Genomic DNA, 13358 nt, shown 5'->3' on the forward strand with positions numbered 1-13358 from the left:
CGAGTAAGTCTCTAAGTTCGTGGATCCAAACCCTTTCGAGGCTTAGAGCGATTCGGCCTGTTTGATGGAGATAAATCCAGGCCCACCAATCTTGAACTATAGGGCCTAATTAATTTAGTGGGCTTAAATTAGCTTCTCTTACAATGTATAATTGAGGATTTTAATTATCAATTGATATTGAAAAATCTTCAAATTCCTGAAATATTGATTTGTGATTATGTATCAATTTTAAATAATAAATAACAATCTCAATCAAACAATCAAAGACAAATCGACATAACAATTTAACGTAGAAAAATCACAATTGGGGCGCCTCCAATTGTGATGCTCGAGCACACATTTCATCACTTGAGCAGTGCAAAACATATAGGCTGATCGCTTGAGCGCAACTTGCACCGCTCGAGCGGTAAAACTTTCTTCCCAAAAGTTTAGGCGCTCTACAGAAATACTGAATGATCTGTTTCTTCGCTCAAGCAGTCAAATAGTTCGATCCCCGATATAGTCAGCGAAGTGGCAAACATGAAAGAATTAAGATCACAAACTCCTCTGCAAGGCACAATTTATATTGGATTCTCATATAAAAACTCATATCCTCACTAAAAGAAAATATCTAATAAAATTACAATTGAAATGAGTTTTGTCAAACGGGATTACTAATAACAAAAACTTAACAATCTCCTCCTTTGGCAATTCCGTGACAAAACACACCTAACAAAAAAAATCTTAATCACCCCAACCCATTACAACTAACAAAAACAAACTTCTTTCTCAAGGTCATGATCTGCAAAGCAACTATTAGTGCCACAAGAGTATATGAAAAAACAATAGACATATGACTAGATTATTTTGAAGCATCAGATGCATGAGATGGAAATATGAATAGATGAAAATCCTAAGAAACATGCAAAAACACTCAAAAAAATTTCCCTCAAAATTCTCTCCGTTTTTTGTCAAGAATTGTCAAAGGAAGCTCAATCAACTAAAACAAGAGTATAAGCCACACAAGATGATGTAAAAATTAATTGCATGTGAGAAGTAAGCCACAAATAAGCGGTGGATAGCAACATGCAAACTAACTAATACCAATCTCCTTTACCAAACCAATCAATGTATGTTTATGCGGGGGAAAAAAAAAAAAACCTTGCAATGATTAACCAAACTTTCCCTCACTAAAAGCAACGACAAACACTGAAAACAATGAACAAGAAAAAAAATATATATAGTGGAGCAAGAAGGGAATTTCAGATTTGTACCTCAAAACACACAAGAATATCTAAGAAATACAATTACTTGAAAACACAATGTGCGCAGCTTCTAGAAGATTCCTCATGAAAGAATGTGATGCAACATCTGAAAAGCATAGATCCCATGATAAAAGTGTATGTGTAACTCTTGGAATTCAACAAACACTAGATTCAAATCCTAGTAGTGATCTAATAGCTGGACCTCCAGCAAGAGAATCTAACCACAACTTAGGAAAGTCAAACCACTAGAAATCAAGGGGTATTTGTTGAGTAAATGCGGAGGCTCCCCTTCAATCAATGAATCAGATTTTTTTCTTTTTTTTTTTAATTTATAATTTTCTTTCTTTCTTTTGCGCACTCATTGTTGGTTTTCACGCTCAAGAGTATAGAAACCAAACTAAAGAAGCATGAATTCAATAAGGATAGCCTGGTTGGTGACTCTGAGGTAGCTTTTTCCTCATGCCTTGACTACAAAGAACTGAGGGGGAAGCCATAGAGATACAAAAAGATGGAAAGTGGTTAAGAGACTCAATATCACAGATGATGTGCTAGTATAGGTTAATTACTCTAGAAATGCAAAAGACACAATACTAGAAGTGTGACGCCTCAAATCTACACTAAGGGTTGTAGTCAAGGGAAAGTCACTAATGAGTCCTATGGCCAATAATCGAGTAAGATCCTTAGATCGCCGGAGGAGTCAAATTAGCCTCCCTTGTAAGTCCAGCTTTCTTAGGTAGCGCACTACCATTTTGACAGATCTTAAGAGGCATTAACCCAAGGTCTCATAAACAACGCGGAGATAGTCATAGGATTACAAAGATATATAAGAAAATAATAATTATAGTGTTTCCAAACTTAAATTTCAAAACAAGTTCCATTACTATTACATTTCAAAAAAAAAAAAAAAAAACACGAATAGACTCATAAGCAAAATGGCTTCTAATTTTCTTTAAGGCAAACATAAGTCTTCAAATGTATCTGGCTCTTCGTCGGCCTCGTATTTTTCTTCGATACCTAGCATAAAACGCAATGAACTTTGAATGCCCAGTAAACACACACACACACCCCATCCCTTTTTCCCAATTTAATACACAACAACATTTACAAAAAACTGTGGAAAGGATCATGGCATTTAGGTTCATAACACAAATTATATGGTTAGTTGTTAGCAGTCTAGAAATCCCCCAAAGAGATTTCGTCTTCCTAACTCCAAGAATTGGACGCAGATTATTTGGTATGCCCTCTCTTTTGCTGCTTTGTTGCAAACCTTATCTCATATGCCTACCAACAGTTATATACCACGTAGCGCCAACTGCAGGGCCTCAAAAGAGATGGTAATGATGGGCTTTGCCCAAATCCCTCCTTACACTGAACTACCTAGGTGTAATAAACCCGACCTATGATTAACTGCTAAACCATGAGTAAAGATGCTTAATGAATAATTAAGAAGAAATTCTGAATTAATTTCATGTGTATTGTATTATTTGTATTTATACCTATCTATCGTAGGAATATTTATTCATGTTTCTGTTTTGTTCTGTGAATTGAAGGCCTTATCGGCATCCGAATACGAAATTGACTTGATTTATGTGTTATTTGGGATTTTAAGAATTTTATGGTAGGTTTCATTAAAATTCAATTCGGAACAAATTAAATTAAAATAATTAATAGTCATTGCTTAGACTAATTATAGTTTAATTAGCCAACCCTTAATCAAACCAATATAAGGCTAGTATGACTCAAGACACTCAAATTACACACTCTTATCCCCTCATCCTTAAGCTCAAAAGATGTGAGATAGAGAAAGGAAAGAACTGAGTTCAAGTTAGGAGTATTGCTAGAGAACTTGGAGGTTGGCTTGTAACTTCAAACAATTAATTTTTAGAGCATAATTGATCATCTAAGGTAAGAATTCAACCTTGCAACTTTGGAATTGAATCACTTAGCACATGAATCCAAAGCATTAAGTTGTGTAATGCTAGGATTGAGCTAAAATGAAATAATATAGATCATACTATGCATGCACGTCCATCTCATCACAATTTGAGTTTGATTTCAAAGAATTCGCTCATGCATGTGTCCATCTTACTTTTATTTTGAGAATTCATCTTGTTTGATACCATTTTATACCAAATGATCATGCTTTGGAGGTTTTGAAGTCAAGGCAAAACAGGCATGTTATGTTTTCAAAGATTTGAGTTTCGTTTTACACAATTGGCATGCTTTTGGGCTTTGATTTTGTGATTTGGTTTTGATTTCTTGATGTTTGACAAGTTTATACAAGTTTCCTTAAGTTTTTGGCCCAAAAGAACTTGATTTTCAGCTTTGAGTTTGAGTTTAAAGCTTAGAAGCAAATCTGGAAATTCTAGAATTTTGTTTCTACGCTCGAGCGACAGATCCGGCGCTCGAGCGATCGCTCTATGTTTTGCACCTCTGCTCGAGAGACCAAAAGTTGGCCCGAGTGTAAAATTCATGCTCCCAAAAGTTTTCATGTTTTGCAGACTGCTCAAGCGATAAGAGTTACGCTCGAGTGAGGACCTCAGTCTCATGCTCGAGCGACCGTCGAGCGTACGTCGAGCGAAAAAATCAAGTAACCAGTACTTTTGCAGAGTTTACAAACTGCTCGAGCGAAGGAAGTTACGCTCGAGTGACCACCCACATTTTTTAGCATCTGCTCGAGCGACAGAAGTTGCGCTCAAGCGAGGCTCTTGTTTTCAGCATATGTGATTAAATGTTTTCAAGTGCATTTTGGCATCCTCATTGCATCCTAGGCATTCATAGGCCATGATTAAGACACAATAATGAGGATAAAACTTAGAAACACACTAAAAATGAAATGAAATAAGTTAAGTACCATCAAAGCGTGTGTTTCAATCTGTATATCTGTTATGTTTGTGTAAGTTACACGCCGTGAGCTGTTAATGTATTGGTTACTATCAAAGCTACTTGTGAAACTATTTGTATGTAATAACTCTGTAAAGTTATGTTTGATGTTAATTATTTTCTGATAATATGAAATGATCAGTTTTTCGAAATGCTATGTTTTATATGAACGAATGATTGTCCAATTTTCTTCGAAATGTAATTATGGTATCCTTAGTAGAGGCCCTTGCCCAAGGGACATAATACTGTGGCTTACGAGCATGAGGGCCTCACTTGGGGAAATAATACTGTGGCATAGGCCCTCTCCCAGGAAAAATAATACCGTGGCCTATGTATGTGATAAGACACTCGGTACCAGAGGTTCCATTATAGAGCTTGATACTATTGACCAAAGAGATATGGTAATGCTAATGGATATCCGACGCATGATTTGAATATGAATATGACTATGACTCCATTTCTGATACAAATATGCCTATGTTTCAATTTTGATAGGAGAATGGAAATCTTAATTTGTTACGAACGTCATTCATTAAAATCTTTACTTTGTTATTAGTCACTGGGCTCCAGCTTACTCTATTATTTATGTATGTAAGCGACCAGACGCGTGACTAGACTCAGAGTTGATGACCTGGTATCCTTATCATGTCAGCCAGCTGTTGTGCCTCCCGAGGAGGTTTCCTTTTTGTGACACACATGTTTGAGACTTTGTTTTCTTTTGGAACGTGAACAAGTTTTTTGTTTAGGTGTATATTGGGCTAAGTTTCCTTTTGTTATATCTGTAATGAATGTGACATGAATTATTGTATTTTTGACATCACACCTATGTATATATAAAGTTATTGAAATTTTTGTCCCATGTATGTTCACACAGCTCAATGGACCATGTATATTTTTATATTTGCTTCCGCAGCCCCTTATTATGTGGTAATCTGTTCAGAGTCCTTTGGTAATCCTTAGGTTACTAGCCGGTTACGACGATAAACCTATAGGGGCGGGTTTGGGTCGTGACAGAGTGGTATCAAAGCACATGTTATGCCGCACACAGAAGTCCATATGAGCTATAGGATATCCTAGAAAAGAATTAGGGATATTTCATTTGCATGTACGAGTGTGCGTGTTAATTTCTATAAATGTGGAAATTGAATTTGAACATGAACACAAGAAATTGAAATGAATGAACTGGGAATGAATGTGCCTAATATTCCGAGAAGAACTATTTGCCTATGTTTATTATTGTCTTGTTTACCTATAGCAATGGAAAATACAAGAAGTGATGGAATAGCTGAATCTTCTGAGGCTCAGATGAGCCGAATGGAACAAATGCTCGCAGCCCTAACTGAAGCAATAATACCGCAGCAAAGACAACAACCTCTGCTCCCTCCAGTCCAAGTTGAGCCAGATAACAGTATGTTTGGTTTCAGTTTTCTGAATTCAATTTTTTGTTTTTCGTATTTTTTTGTTTTTAATGAATATTTTTTAAATTTTAAGTAATGTTTTTTTTACTTTTTTAGATGCACTTTACTTAGATGTATCTAAATAGTAAAATATTTGTGAAAAAATATTTTTAAAAATTAATAAATACACAAAAATACGAAAATTTAAATGTACTAAATTTTCGTATTTTATTTTTGTATTTTTGGTATTTAGTGTATTTTTTAAAGATTTTTTTCACAAATATTATACTTTTTAAGTGTGTTTATGTTAGGTGTGTCTAAAAATTAAAAATAAAATTGCTTAAAATATTTTTAAAAAATCATTGAAAACATTAAAATACGAAAAATAAAAAAGTAGAATTTTCTAAAAACTGTTTTCTGAAAACTAAAACCAAACAAGCTGATATTATAAATTTAACTCAAAAGTTCATGAAGATGAAACTGTCGACTTTCTTGGGTGGTATTGAACCCTTAAAAGTAGAGACATGGTTACTGGAAATGGAGAAATTATTTGAAGTGTTTCCCTACTCCGAGACTCAGAAAGTTCTATTGGCCACCTATACCCTAAAAGATGAAGCTCGAAGATGGTAGTTGTTAATCCGAATGAATAATGGAAACATGACATGGACTCAATTCAACGAGATGTTCTATGACAAGTACTTTCCTCAGTACTTTTGGGACCGAAAGGTTTCTGAATTCCAAGAACTCAAGCAAGGCAATATGTTTGTAGCTGAATATGAGGCTAAATTCACAGAATTAGCTCGATTTGCTCCTCATATGGTGGATACGGACTATAAGAAGGCTCGAAAATTTGAGGGGGGATTAGATTTGGATGTGTTTTATCGAGTAGGCATCCTGAAGTTGCCTACATATGTAGAAGTACTTAATAGAGCATTGATGGCAGAAGCCACTCTAGCAGCAAAGAAACAAGTTAAAGCTCAAACAATTGAATGGAGGGGTAAAAGATCTGAATTCAATTTCAAGAAGGGTCGGTCATTTTCAAAGAAACAAAACACGGGAACCTTCAGTAGCTCTAGTCAGAGTAGTGGATATATTCCAAACTGTCCTGATTGTGGAAGAAAGCATAGAGGAATGTATTATCATGCATCTGGTGCATGTTATCGATGTGGCAAACTTGGCTATGTAATGAAGAGTTGTCCACTTGGCTCCGAAAATGCCAATCGCCCCGCGGCAAGTTCAGCCGGATTTGTCTCTATAACGAGGTCAAATACAAGAACTAATGCTAGAGGTAATACTGGAAATGAAACATCAAGGCAAGGGAGAGTATTCATACTAGTGCCAGGAGATGTACAGAACACTGAGGTTGTTGTGTCAGGTATAATTTCAATCTGTACCCAAAATGCATTTGTCTTGATAGATTTCGGTTCTACCCACTCATTTGTGTTGCATATCTTTTCTCGAAAATTAACTAGACCCCTAGAACCCATGAATTATTTATTGTCTGTATCTACGCCATCTGTGGGTTTTATGGTATGTGCATATGTTTATCCAGCATGTGATATTGTGATCGGTAATGTGACGTTGTATGTTGATTTATTGCCTTTAGGAATTTATCATTTTGATTGCATATTGGGTATGGACTAGTTAACGAAGTACTGTGCAACTTATTGACTGTGTGAATAAGTCTGTTATATTTCATCCACCTAGATTACCTGAGTTTGTGTTTACTAAGAATGGGGTAGTTCCACCCCCATACTTGATTTCTTCCATGAAAGTTGTTAAACAACTTAGGAAGAGATGTAGAGGGTATATGTGTTGTGTTTTGACTGAGACTTCTGATAGTCCTACTGTAGAGAATATCTCTGTAGTAAATGAATTTCCTAATGTATTTCCAAATGAATTGCTTAGAGATTTAATTGATAGGGAATCGAGTTTACTATTGATGTTGTACTCGGAACACAACCGATTTCTAAAACCCCATATAGAATGCCGACCTCTGAACTGAAAAAATTGAAAAGTCAACTTCATGAACTGTTAGACAAGAAGTTTATTCGCCCGAGCACTTCACCATGGGTGCTCCAGTTTTGTTTGTCAAAAAGAGAGATGGATCTTTGAGGCTGTGTATAGACTATTGGAAATTGAACAAAGTGACTATCAAGAACAAATACCCACTACCCCGAATAGATGATCTCTTTGACCAACTCCAAGGATCACAAGTGTTCTCGAAGATAGACCTTAGATCCGGGTATCACCTGTTAAAAGGTTAAGGCAGAAGATATAGAGAAAACTGCATTCAAAACTAGATACAAGCATTACGAATTTTTGGTGATGCCATTTGGTGTAACAAATGCACCTGCAGCGTTTATGGACCTAATGAATCGGGTCTTCAAACAATTTCTTGATGAATTTATCGTTGTATTTATTGATGATACACTGATTTACTCCAAAAGTAGGAAAGAACATGAAAGTCATCTAAGAACTACTTTATAGATTCTGAAAGAGAAAAAGTTGTATGCAAAACTTTCCAAATATGAATTTTGGCTTGACAAGGTAGCATTTCTGAGACATGTAATCAACAAAGACAGTATATCAATAGACCCACAGAAAGTTGAGGCCATTGAAGATTGGCCAAGACCAACCAATGTGTCAGAAATCAAAAGTTTTCTGGGCTTGCTGGTTACTATTGTAGATTTGTGAGAGATTTCTCTAAGCTTACCATGCCATTGACACAGTTGACTCAGAAAAATGTATCATTTGATTGGACTGATCAGCGGGAATCAACCTTCCAAGAACTGAAAACTAGACTGGTAACGGCACCAATTCTGACATTGCGGCTCTGTTTATTATAAAGTGCATTGTTTGTTATTTTTAGGGTTGAACCCGTCTAAATTCTCAGAAATGAGAGCTACCAAGATTTTTTTATATTGGAGGGTGTTTATATATCGGTTTCCTTAATGATTTGAGAGTGATCAATAGATCTATGAGCTTCATATTGATATCATTAAGGGGTTTATTTTTATTATTTCATTCACAAAAAAGAGAGGTGTTCTTATGTGGATTCCGAAAAACTTGGTCTTGAAGCTTTGGTAGATTCCGAAGTGGCTCATCGTCGTTTCATAGTGAAGATGGTGGGGGAAGAGACACATTGGGTTTGGTTCAATTCGGGCGTAGATTCACTAGGTAATTGAGAGTACTCGCGTGTAATTTCTTTTTATTTTTTTAGTGGATTATTTTGTGATTTTGGCCCGTGATTTTTTATTAGAATTTGAGGTATTCCAATTGTGATTTTTTTCAACTTAAATCATTGTGTCGATTTGTTATTGATTATTTAATTAAGATTGATATTCACTATTTAAAATTAAAATATAATGACGAATCAGTATCTCAATAATTTTTAAATTTTTTAGTACGCGCTTCTAAGGGCGTATATATTAGAATTTTCCTTATCAATAATGTTTGGACTATTGCAGCTCTTCAACATGATTGACAATAGTTGAGAATCAGATTCCCTTTGTAGTTCTACACTCTGTTCGTCAATATAAAAAAGAATATGCCATTGCGTTAACCATACCCATTTGGGAAATTCCCACCACAAAAATATCTACTTTTATTATAAAATTTTATAATATCAATTACGTAAAGGTGTAATTTTATTATAAATTAGCGAAACAAAAATGTCATAACCAAATTAGAAACTTTTATAACATCAATTACAAAATTTTAAATATTTTTATTATATCAATTTGTAATAAGATTACACATTTTATAGTTGATGTTATAAAATTTTATGATAAAATTATACATTTTGTTATAGGTTAAAGGGTGCAAACTGGAGCATTTCCCTATTTGTTTACAATGAATAACATGGTCACTTTAGCAATTTTCTTTTTTAAATGGATAAATTATAAATATGAATTGTCCCTTTTAATTTTAAAAATTATATTCCATCCGTTGTCTTTTAAATTTCATAACAATTAGCCTCTTTTATTAATAAATCATCAAATTAATTAATAGGTTTTAATAATATTAAAATTTTATTTTAATAAATAATTTACGTAATTTTATTAGTTTTTTTTTATCGGCAAAGAAAATCTTTATTGATGAAAGTATGCAAAAAGGATACAGAACATCAGTAAAGAGGAGCTTGGAGATAACAAAAGCTCCAAGCACCAGTTGGTGAGAAACCAACAAACAACACAAAAAAAACAGAAAAAAAAAAAAAAAAAAAAAAGCAACCACAGCTAACAATATAGCAGACCAACTAAGCTTCACCCAAACTGCAAAGAAGAGAGACAGAGCAGACTGCAGATCAGTATATTGCACAGAAAATAAACACCAAAATTTGAGCAAACTCAACCAAAATCTGGATGGAACAAGACAGCACCAAAAACTGTTCAGGAACATAGGGAAATCAAGAAAAGAACCACCAACTGGGCTTGAAACACCAATCCACACTATTGATAACACACCAGATAAAGGGAGCAAGTCCATAACCTCCACCTGAAGTGCAACAGCCAGCAGGATTCTCAATGTCTCCTATACTTTGATGGTCTGCATTCTTTTCCAATTTCTCAAGAACATTTTCTGAGGCCTTTTATAAGCAACAACCACCATCATCCATCAGCAATCCACTCCCCTCCTAAAATCTGCACATAGCAAACCAGCTTCCTGCATTATACATCTGCTGACCTCTGAACTATAGCATACAGCAGCAGTCATTCTCTGACCCTATTTGCAGCCACCAATCAACCTCATACAACAAACAGACCTCCAATACCATACAGCAGACCAGTAACCAACCAGCAAACACCAGACATTATTTGCAGCCCCAAGACATCCAACAGCAGCAGGCACACCAAATTAGCATATTGCAGTAGCCCCAATGATTCAACTCAAACAGCAGCCAGAAATCAGCATATAGCAGCAGACATATAGCAGCAGACAATAGCATAACTCTGCATTTGGATGAGGATCCCCTTTGATTACTGGTTTCAACCTTGCTTAGCAGGCCAAACATAAGAGCAACATACACTAGCAAGACTGCAGTTCAGACTCCAGCTCCATCAAATCACCAGTTCTTTGAACAGCCCAGAAAGCAACCAGCTTCAGGCTAGACATCCCACATATCAGTAGCCTCCATAACTGGCATAGCACTAACAGCAGATCAGTAACCTCCAAGCAAATCAGCAGCCTCCACAAACTACAACCAAAGCTGGAACAAAATCTGACCAAGACAACCTAGCAGACAGATCAAAACAGGACTGAGGCAATACAAAATTCTGTAACTGGAGCCAAAAAAATCCTTTGAACCAGGCCTCCTCCACTGCTTCACACAGATATGCATAGCAGGTGAACACAAGAACACAAACAGAAACTCTTGGGAATAAATTGACCATGGGTGTGCAGCTACAAAGAGCTATCCTAATTTGCAGCAGCATAACTTCAAGTTTAGAAATTCAACCCATAGAGCTATCCTAATTTGCAGCAGCTCCACCATCTTTATTCACCAGCACCAAACCAATTGTAGCCCAACCGATATACCAGAAGCATATCAGCAGTAACAGAACAGACCAAAGCTAACCGGGAGCATCCTAGCAAAGCAGATGAAAACGTATCACCATCTTCAGACTGAGGCATGATTCCTATAGCCCAGACACGTTCTCACCTGATTGAGATTGTGAATCATATCATAGACAGAGTAGTCCAAGGTAAAAGGTGATTTGACCCACACTGCAATTCTGACCTTAATGTTTTCACATAAAGTATCAAAGAGGGCTGTACCCCATTGAACACACAATCATTCCTTTGTTTCCAGATTGACCATAAAATAGCCAAAGGGACTACACTCCATATCTTCTTTACCATCTTAGTGTGCCTACACCCAGCCCACCAATCCAGCAGGTCCTGAACTGAACCTGGTAAAACCCATTGCAGCCCCCACCAATTAACAAAGTAAGACCAGATCAGCCAAACAAAAGGACAATGGAGTAGAACATGAATAGAAGTTTCCTCCATCTCTTTACAAAAAATACAATAGACATCCACATTGCCATTAAGTATACCAATCCTTCTCAGGAAACTAGCAGTCTTAATTCTGCCCCTCCAAGCCAACCAACCGAAAAATTGAACTCTTGGTGGTGCAGCATTCTTCCACAGTGAACTTGAGGCCATGCAAGGAGGACCAAAACCTAGTTCAAACCAGTGATAGGCAGAAGAAACACTGAAAACACCAGATGGAGTAGCATTCCATTTCAAACAGTCCGGAACATTGGCTCTGAGTAGAGGGAAGCTGCTGAGATGGACTGACAGTCTCCTCAGCTCCTCTTCTTCCCAAGCAAAGAGGGATCTTCTAAAATTAAAAACCCAATTCCCAAAAGCATCTCTATTGGAATGGTACAGATACACCGACCCATCTTTGGCATTTGATAGTGAGTAGAGTCTCGGAAACTCATCTCTGAGGCAAAACCCACCTAACCAACGATCAGTCCAAAATCTAGCTCTGTGACCATCACCAATCAAAACAACTGCATTGCTCCTAAAGAAGTGAAGAAGCTCTGGCCTAGAGGCTACAATGTTGACAATATCACCCCAGATTTTAGACATCTTGCTGACCCTATCTGTAGAAGCAAACCAGCCCTTACCTTGCTCAATATACTTCCCACAAATCACCTCCTTCCAAAGGGAGTTTTCTTCAGCACCAAACCTCCACCACCACTTTAGTAAAAGACAAATATTCATAATTTTTACTCTACTAATAGCTAGCCCTCAAGTACTTTTACTTTTGGAGACATCCTCCCATTTTACCAAATGCACTTTCCTTCTTAAATCCGAACCACCCCATAAGAAAGCAGATTGTATTCTATCAATCTCTTTTGCAACCACCTCGGGCATTTTGAAGAGAGAGAGATAAAAAATAGGCAAGCTAGCAAGGATAGATTTGATCAAGGTCAATCTCCCAGTGAAGGATAAAAATCTTCTCTTCCAAGAAGTAAGACAAAGCTTGCACTTATCAATCACAGGCTGCCAAGTTCTTTTCCTACTTGGGCTGGCACCTAATGGAAGACCCAAATACTTAAGAGGCAAGATTTGATGATGACAATTCAGACTTGCAGCGAACTCTTGGCCCAGCTCAACAGGAATTCCCACCCCACAGACCACGCTCTTATTGTAGTTAATCCTTAGGCCTGATACAATTTCAAAGCACCTTAGGATTCTTTTAATATTGGCTACCTCCCCCCGATCAGCTTCGCAAAACAAAATAGTATCATCTGCAAATTGTAAGTGGGTGAGCCTAAGACCGCTTGAGCCTACAGAGGCCCCTCTGAGTAGTCCCAAATGTTTGGCTTTTTCTAGCAAAATGTTGAGGGTTTCAACCACAATAATAAATAGGAATGGTGATAGTGGATCACCTTGCCTTAGCCCCCTCTGTGGACAAAATTCTGGGGTAGGAGATCCATTAACCAAAACTGAAATTCTTGTAGTTGCTACACATTCCTTCATCCAACTTACCCATTTACTCCCAAAACCAAAGTTTGACAGCATAGAAAACAAAAATTTCCAATTGACTGAGACAAAGGCTTTTTCAAAATCGAGTTTAAGCACAATACCACTCTCGCCAGCCTTCTTCCAGCCATCTACTATCTCATTTGCAATAAGGATACCGTCGAAGATATATAGCCTTAATGAAAGCTGATTGAGTTTCATTTATGATATTTGGCAACACCTGGGACAACCTGTTAGATAGAACCTTGGCTAATATTTTGTACAATGAACCTACTAAACTGATAGGCCTATATTCACTTAGGCAAGTTGGGTTCTCAACTTTAGGAATTAG

The 13358-nt window shown here is 36.7% G+C and overlaps 1 pseudogene; it reads right to left on the minus strand.

Moving 5' to 3' along the window:
- The window catches only part of LOC145800343 (galactinol synthase 1-like), a 175939-nt pseudogene that overhangs the window by 16148 nt on the left and 146433 nt on the right, over window positions 1-13358 (minus strand).

The sequence above is a fragment of the Camellia sinensis genome, chromosome 10 (genome assembly GCF_055761805.1).
Source record: "Camellia sinensis isolate YWXY chromosome 10, ASM5576180v1, whole genome shotgun sequence".
Classification (NCBI taxonomy): Eukaryota; Viridiplantae; Streptophyta; class Magnoliopsida; order Ericales; family Theaceae; genus Camellia; species Camellia sinensis.